Source organism: Oryzias melastigma, linkage group LG12, assembly GCF_002922805.2.
Source record: "Oryzias melastigma strain HK-1 linkage group LG12, ASM292280v2, whole genome shotgun sequence".
Classification (NCBI taxonomy): domain Eukaryota; kingdom Metazoa; phylum Chordata; class Actinopteri; order Beloniformes; family Adrianichthyidae; genus Oryzias; species Oryzias melastigma.
The window spans coordinates 5314049-5323282 of record NC_050523.1 but is presented as its reverse complement, the minus strand read 5'-3'; the positions used below and the strand labels follow the sequence as shown (position 1 = coordinate 5323282).

Genomic DNA, 9234 nt, shown 5'->3' with positions numbered 1-9234 from the left:
TGATGCTAAAGAAAGAGATCATCTTAAATCTTTTTGATGGTGAGTTTTACATTTACATGTGTTTTTCTCTTTTTACAATGTTGAAATATACTTTTAACCCTTTAACACCGGCAAAACCTAAACAACACACAATCTTTGGCGTTCTGTAAATCAACCGATCAACAGCTGGTTCTGATGCGAAGGAAAGCAACATTTCATATGGGTTTTTCATTGCATTACAAAGGTAAAGTTTTGCTCAATGCCACAAAATTACTTTTCCCCACAACATAATACGCTGATCGCATTTACACTTGAAAGTGTTGCACATCAGGGCTCGGCTGCTTCTCTGCACTTCAGATTTCACTGGAATTACGGAAATTGTGTCAACGATTTAAGAGCTATAGTGATTAAGTAAAAGGGTTAATCCTCATTTATGGTTATATTTTTGTTCATGTTGTTAATTTCATTTTGTTTATATAGAGACAAATTTATCACATAAAAATGTTTAATAAATTAGGCCATATCAAATTGTTTTAATGGAGCCGACCTTAGATTTATTTCTTTGAAAAAATCATATGTTTATGAGTTAGTATAGGTTTGTTTTAAGCAAATACTACCATTTAATTGTGGCGTTGGTTGCTTTCTATTGAGAGAAAATAGACTCACCCAGATTTGTGCATGTGTAATTCTTGATTTGTGAGTTCTGTGCGATTTGTGTCTCAAAAATGCTTATTTATACTTTTTTAATATTAATTATTGGGCATATCTGTTTGAGAAAGTTGGAAAATGTCAAGTTTTCATCAGATATTAGTCACAATCTAAACTCAAAGCGGCTGATAAAAAAACTGTGATAACCCAACATTGTAGCAACATCTAAACGCATCATTTACTCACGAATCTCATCTTTCTCAGAGACCTGAAACGAGTCTCACATTAGATTTTGTGTGTCCGTAACAAGCGATTTGTGGGTAATTTTTAAAGATTTGTGCATAATTTAGTTTTAAGGTGTTGTAATTTTAATTTGAACATTTGAAAATTGCATATTTAATTATTTTCATACATATGTAGAAATGTATTGTATGAGTTATAAATCAAGAATTGTGCATGCTCAAATCCAAAGTTAGGCACAAATCGAGAATTATACACGGACAAATCGAGGTGAGTCTATTTTCTCTCCATACTTTTCCGCCCTCTTATGGCCTGCCACATTAACGCACCAGCGACTCCTAAAGGGTTAAGTCAGGTCCCGTTTTAGGTGTCGGGCGTGGCGCTCCAGTCTGGGAGCAGAAATAGAATTTCAATATTTGGCGACAAATTCAAGTCAACCAATTAAGGACTCAGCTTTAGCCCATAACATGTTGCGATTTGAGTAGGGGTGTCCAAACTTTTTCCAAAGACGGGCCAGAATTGGTAAGGTGAAAATGTGTGAGGGCCAGCCCATTTATCTGACATTGTTTTAGCTATTTTAACAACACTACATTTAAATGAACTATTTAATGAACATTTTACTGCAATTGCATAGTTTTCATTTCTTACCATAGAACCAAAACATCTAAATATTATATTTCTAATCAAAATCCCCATCAAGTTGCCAATTTTCACACTGATCATTCCCAGTTAGCAAGCCGTAGATGGTATGTTTCATTTATTAGCACCTCTTCATGGTGGATATGAAAATGTAATTTTGTCAATCACAATCAATAAAAAATATATACACTGTTTTTAGTAAATGCTAAAATTATATTGATTTTAAAAAAGGTGTCTGAAGGCCATTGGACATTTAAGTGGGGCCGCATTTGGCCCACAGGCCACACTTTGGACATGCCTGGATTAGAGGGTTAACTCCAAAACATACATGGAGGACAATCTGATTGTTCTCTTCCTGAATTTTACAATTTTTTTCTTATGTATATTGAGACAATAATGAAAAGTTTCTCTAGTTTTACTCTTTTTATTTTAACAAAAACTCTGTAACTCTGTGAGTTACCTGTACATTTAAAAATATTAGTAAGAGTGAATCATCAACTCAAAATTTGAATATGGTAAAAACTAATCATTTCAAATGTAAAAAATTACACAACTTTTGCTAATTGATCCGATGTTTTACTTTATGTGTAAAGCGGATTTTAAAGTGGGTCACAGCGAGACAGAAGTACCGCTGAAAGCGGCCGTCTGTGAATGATCTCATCAACCCAGACATGGAGACATGATCACCGACATCTTTGTAGAGCCCTTCAAAATAAAATAAACCTGATCTCTCAACATCATCCGTGTCTTCCTTGCATAGACTATATGTGAGATATAAATGTAGTGATGAGGTGAAACATTTTTGACAGTAGCTCCTCCCACGCAAGTGTCTAGTTTATAAACAAATTTCCGAAAGCGTCCAGCAGCAAATTTGACGTGCGTCAAAAGATTCAGCTGACGCAAACTTGAAACGTAAATCGTGTTTGCTGTGAATGCATCAAAAGACTTTGGTCCAAAGATGACGTTTACTGTAAATGTATAATTTTGCTGCAACATAAACAGCTCACAAAACTCCCAAAATGTCTCTTTAACCAATAAAGACAGAGTACGGTTTGCATAAGGAAGAAAAAAGAAGATAAGTGAAGACATGCTTTGAACGTCCTATGAATCCATACATCTGCAGGCATGAGTCACGAGCCTCTTAACATGTGTTTTCTCAAACATACAAGAGTTTGGTTGTTGAATCAGACTTCAGAGTACATAAATGTTTAGGTGTGTTTGTCAGAGAAAGCTTTGTTTCCAGGCGTGTGTGGGCTGCGCGTGTTTGATTTCAAAGCATGGCAAATGAAACCCAAACCTCAGGAAAAGCTGACAAAACATACTGATCCCAGGTGGTTAATAGGCCGGGAGAAATGACCAGTTGACCAGCATCATAGATGACCCCAGTCTGATGTGCCTTCTTCACAGGCTGACCCCCATCTGCAAGATATTACACCAGTAAAATCTTCTGTTTGTCCAGCGTAATATCTCATACGGGTGGTCTTCAGCACGATGTCGGCATGTCATGCTCCTGAGTGACACTTTGTGTTCTTTTCCCATCATCACAACGTTTCAAGAGATGTGAGCCTTCCCAAATGATGTCGCACACGATCCCAACTTTACTGCATTACACCAACAGCTGCTCTCCCCTGTTTGTCTAAAAGAAATACCCTTTATCTGACTGCAGTTTAACACGGCAGAACTTTAATTCCAAAAGCATTAGGGAAACACAAAAAAGATCCAGAGAGAAAACTTTGCTTTGGGAGACAACTTTGGTAGGTGTCAGGGGTGAGAGGTTGAAGGTCCCGGTAGTGTGGGTGGTTCTGACGGAGCCCTGTTAGCAGTTAATGAAGGCTGAACAGAAACATTGATCGCCCCTTGTAATTTGCAGGGGCTAATCGCCAAATTTTCCCTTTGACAAGAGAGATTACACACAGACTCCAAGGGAGGACAATGGAGATTTACCATGTAATGTCTCCACTGTGAGGAGAGGACACAAAAAGAAGCGGATCAGACCTAAAGAGAGGGAAATTAATAGGAAAGGATAGGGGGTGTGAGTGCAAAACCGCCTAAAAGGAACCATCTTTGAGAAAAATGTAATGGGAAGAAGAGTCGACAAGACTTATTCCTCTCCTATAAAACACAATTAGATAATAATGTGGTTTATTTTATGCTTTATATAAACACAAAATATATACTGGCTGTGGTTTTTTTTCATGTGTTACTAACAAGGTTGGGAGTTAGCATAGTCAAAGGGAATGTTTGTATTAGCTGTAACAATCCATTTTTATGTGTTGCAAACAAGATTGCTATTGTAAAAATGCTAGCATGGCTAGCATGTAGCGGCGTCGGTGTAACAATGCTGGGAGTTAGTGTAGTTACTTGTGTTAGCAGTATCAGTTGTACTTTTTACATGTTGCATACAAGGTTGAGTGCTATTATAAATATGCTAACGCAGCTAGGTCCGAAAGTTTTTTTTGTCACGAACAAGGTTGGAATTTAACGCAGTCACAGTAATGTTTGTCTTAGCTGTCACAAGCTATCTTTTATGTGTTGCAAACAACATTGAATGTTTTTTTAAAAATGCTAGCATGGTTAACGTGTAACTGTGTCGAACTGTATTTTTTTATGTCACGAACAAGGTTGGATATTAGCCTAGTTGCAGTAATGTTTGTTTCAGCGGTAACAGGCTATTTTTAAATATTGCTAACAAGGTTGAGTGTTATTGTAAATATGCTAACATGGCTAACATGTAGCGGTGTCAGACTGTGTTTTTTTTACGTGTTATTAACAATGTTGGGAGTTTGTGTAGTAATTTGTTTTAGTAATATCAGCCGTGTTTTTTACATGTTGCAAACAAACAAGGTTGAATGTTATTGTAAAGATGCTAATATAACGTAGCAATGTCGGACTGGTTTTTTAAAGTGTTACTAACAGGGTTTGGAATTAGCGTAGTCAGTGACAATTGTTTTAGCGGTAACAGGCTGTTTTCTCATGTTTTTTCAAGTTAAGTTTGGGAGTTACAGGTATTGAAATACTTAAACGCCGAGTTCACATCGCACGCGGAAGCACCGTGCAGCGGATAGCATGCGGAATCACAGAATACTGTATTTTCCTCTCTAAAGTCTGTTTAGATACAAAACTATGATCACACTTGTCAATAGTGGTATTTTATTGAGAAAAAAATGTTATATTTTAATAACTGACCATATTTTTTTTGTGTCTTGGCATAACTTTCTTGCCCAGATTGACGCGGGTCGCTCGTGCAAAAATAGACTAGACGACAAAACGAAGGCTGACCTGCGTAAACCAGCCGCGGAGGACCATGGCGCTTTGCGTCTGGTGTGAACTACACCAAAAGTTAACAAGGGGGCTGTATGGAAGCAGCCTCCGTTCCGCAGAACTTCTGTGTGAACCAGGCGTAAGGTCTCTTAAGTGGCTAACATGTAGCATGTGGATCGTTTGGGCCTTATATTTCACACAGGTCCAAAAATATAAGACTCAATGTGCCTTATAATCCAATGTGTACTGAAAAAGTGAAAAAAATGTAAATTTTCTTTAATTAAATAGCTGTAAATATATATCCATGTGGCACATTTTAACCATCCTCAAACTGCTAAACAATGTGGAAGAAAAAGATTTGTTAAATTGTATTACCTCATGTGTATCTATCACCCATTTAGTGTAACGTCTGTGTCTCCTATGGAGGTTCAGGTCTTAGTCTCTCCAGCACATGAAAAGATTATAGCTACAAGGCTGAGCTCAGTTGAGTAGTTCTCATTGAGTCAGATGACTTTTACAGACTAATATATTCCACAATAAAAGCAGAGCACAGTAGATTTTTACATGGATCTACCATACATGTTGACCTTGGTGGTCCTTCTAATGTTCAGTAGGCCATAGAGAGTTGTAAAAAAAGTGACCAAATACAAAGTGAGGTGGAGGTTTTGTCGTTATGATCAGCTTTAAATGGAGTTGTTAGTGTATTCTACACTTTATTAGACTTCAACTTTGCCCTTTTGGTGCTACTTTTATTTTTTTTGACAATGTCTTTTTATTTTTTTCTCCAACCTGGTGTATAGTCACAAGTCACGGAAAATATACAAAATATATTTTAATAACTAGATTTTATATATATTTATTTTTTGTCTTTTTTTGTTGCTTGAAATGAACCAATAAACCATTTCAGACATGATTTTAAAAAGTAGTTTTTTTTATTTTAGTAGATATGTCATATGACCTGTGTATATTATTAATTTCTTGAAATAAACACAAAAAATCCAAAAGCATATGTTACATTTTTTCTAATTTGAATCTTTTGGGTCTTAAAAAACTGTTGGCCACTGATCTTGGAAATTGAAAATATGAGGAGTGAGTTATTGGTGTATTGAAAAAATAACATTTCTGAGCATGTAAAATGAATTACAGAAAAACAAACTATTATAAACTCACTGATGAAAATTGTGTTTTTGGTGCTTTTAACGTGTTCTTGTGGAAATTATAGACGACATTTAAGAAACTTAAAATTAAATTTTTGGAGATTAAAAAAAATGCAGTTTAAAAAGGGTCATATTGATGATATAGGAAATATTTTGCGCGGACCACAAGCTTACTGCTCGGCGGGGTTGTTCCACACCAACTCTGAAGCAACTTTTTAATTAACCACTGCTGCTTTGCAGAAACTATGTCTTGGAAAACAACTCAAGTTTTCTACATTTTGGCAAAAAATTGCACCATAATTAAAAGACCACTGGGAATACTTTGAAGTTAGCCTGAATAGTCTTGTTTAAGTACAAAAACTTGAACTTTCTGAACTTTGCCTTTTAAATAATCAATTTCTTTGTAAAATTCTTCATAAATACCTGTTCATAATAAAAATTGATCATTACAGAAGAGTCAAAATCAACAGAGAAGGATGTTTTAAATGTAACTAATTGTTTTCTGCAGTTATTCACTTTCACAACCTTTACAGAAATATGTTCAAAGTTGATTGAACTTTTTAAAATAAATGACAGCCTGTTTGTACAAAAATAAAGCAGAATCTGTTATGTAAATTTCAAATGCATAGTAAATATCTTATTTTGAAATATCAGGATATATTATCACATGGATTTTGTTTTACTGCATTATCTTTTGTAGCAGCTACAGTGATTGAAAAAGTGGGATCAGATCATTTTAAGTCAACTTGCAATATAATACTTTGCACTTGTACTTCGTACATTTGTAAGCTTATTACCGCTTATGTCAGGAAGCAGACCTCTGTCTCTTCCTCAGGTCACCAGCTATCTCCAGAGTACCGAAGATACTACATCTCCCAGCAACCCCAGCGCACTGTGCGAAGTATTGTTTGTGCCACCCTGCCTGCATTACCGAGCATTTCTAACTGGACTCGATCTTCTGCTTTATCTCCAATTGTCTTCTGCCTGCCCTGACCCTCACCTGGACCCTGACTCCTCCATTCTCTTTGATGCTCCTCGTAATTGACCTCTACCTGTCTGACCCTGATCTAGTTTTGCTGACTTTTAGCCGTTCTTAGTTCCTGTCTGAGCTAATAAACCTGCTGCATGTGGAACCAGCTGACTGCCTGTTTGTGACATTCATTGACAATCTTTCAACTACTGTAACTCTTTAATCGATTATGAAACAATGTAAAAATTCAAGTGGTTTCTGAGACAGAGAAAAACAAGTTGGCGTCATTATGCAACACTTTATGTTATTAATGGTGTTTATGAAAAGACGCTACATCACACTGAAGAAAAAACAGTATTTAAAAAAAAATGAAATAGTTTATAACTTTTGGCAGAGCTTTGCATGACCTCCTTTCAAAATAAAAGACATCCTACACCATAGGATCATGTCAATGCAGCAAACGCAGTAGGAACTGTAAAAGTCATCAATGATAAATAAATAAAAAACGGTTTATTTTACAGTTTCTGGAGCATTTCAGACACAAATTCCTAAATATAACCAACAAAAACTAAATCAGAACTAATTAAGTGACCCCTACTGTATCTTAAAACCATGAGGCAAACTTTAAATGATTGAATTTGTTCAAAAATAGAAAATCTGCCACATTGCAGACCCTTGAGATATCCTAAAATACCCACAAAACTGTTAAAAATAACTCCACCCATATTTTTTTTTGAGGCCAGCATGTTAAATTTGTTCAGCATAAGGTAGCGCAAACACTTTTTTGTGTTTATTTTACTAAAGGATAGACTTAAAACTGTTACTACTTTCAATCACACAAATGATCCGATTCATCCGATATTAGCCGCTTGTTTATGTTCTGTTGAATATTTGCAAACAACTTTAAGCCCCACGTTGCACTGGAAAAATGAAGCCCCAGAGGCTCAGTGATGGTCATGGGAATTAGAAAAGCTGCACAACAAATGTAAACTCAAAGTGGCAGTCTGATGAGAGTTTGCAAAAAACGCTGCAGCTCTTTCTCTTTCCCTGCAAATGGTTTTAATCTACGAGGAAAGTTGCAAAGGGGGATAAAGGATGCTCTGTATATGAAGATATAGAGGTGAGGAACCTGACTGCGGTGCCTTGATTTAACAGCTAAAGTTCTGAAAAGCCCAGTGCATATAAAAGCCTGCCATCAACACATATAATCTCTTAGCTGAGCCCATTGAAAGCTGGGTCTCTGGGGTTAATTCTCCCATCACTACATGTTTGAATCAACTCCTGACTCACATTGAGATGAAAGCCGCAGAGTCCCGGGACCGAGCCCGGACTTGGAAGGCCCGCTGATCCCGGACGACTGGAGCGGATTATTGCATGTTCGTCTGGTCGGACCTCCATCGGGACAGGGAAACTGAAAAGAAAAACAATAATTAGAGATAATTGCTTGTGTCCAAACACGAGCGTTAAAGCCCCCCCTCCTCCCCCTCGCTCCCTTCTCCTTTCGTAGCATGTGAGGTGGAATGAAAGGGACACCCCCCCTGTTTTGACAGCTGGGCAGGCGAACATAATTTGTGACAGCTGAACTGAAACGTCTTAACTGCAGAGAGAAAGGAGGATTTGGGCTGCAATAGAAACGGTTTGTGAGATCAGACGCTGGTACCCCCCCTAAATAAAAAAAGAGAAGTCAGAAAAGAAAAGGAGATAAAATCAAACTGGAGGAGGTGGGGGGTGATTTCAATTCAGCCCCAAGCAGACGAAAGAGGGAAAAATTCCACCTGTGTGGAGGTGGAAAGTGTTCAAACTGAACATGGTGTCATGCCAGATTTGACACATTGGGTTAATTTGCTGCTCCCTGGAGGTGACCCTTGAACTTCAGGGACACGGGGTTGAACAGAACCCAGAACAAGACGGCCAAAATTATGTCAGTCTGAGAAGCCGGGTCACGGGTCACCGCTAAGATTCTCTGAATATAGGCCACAACCAGGACCATATGTGGACGGACATTTGAAACAAAAATAAGTGCCGAGTTTCTGTCCTCGCTGGAAACCACTTCCTGTTCTTTCTTTATTCCCCAAACATCTCGACCCTCCACAGACTTTTTCGCTCTAATTCAATAAAGTCATAAATACCAGTGTAACAGCAAATTGACATGATTTTGGCTGCCCGCCCTTTAAATTGTCAGTGACAGAAGTTTTCCCAAAGGTGAAATGTTAATACAAACACAGGATTTCTTTTCCAAAATATCCCGCTCCCAAATTCTCCCATGTTTGCTTTTCTCTTTGCTCCTAATTTCTGCTAGTGTGAAATGTTATATCGTACTGTTGTGTTTACTGACAGAGG

General features: G+C 37.4%; 1 long non-coding RNA gene across 1 annotated transcript in view; it reads right to left on the bottom strand.

Annotated features, from left to right (window-relative positions):
* Window positions 1-2518: 2518 nt before the first annotated feature.
* The window catches only part of LOC118599476, an 8723-nt gene continuing 2007 nt past the window's right edge, over window positions 2519-9234 (bottom strand). The window contains exons 2-3 of the long non-coding RNA XR_004948855.1: window positions 8185-8305; window positions 2519-2925 (exon numbers count right to left, since the gene is read on the bottom strand). This is a non-coding gene — a long non-coding RNA (uncharacterized LOC118599476). The remainder of the gene's footprint in view (window positions 2926-8184; window positions 8306-9234) is intronic.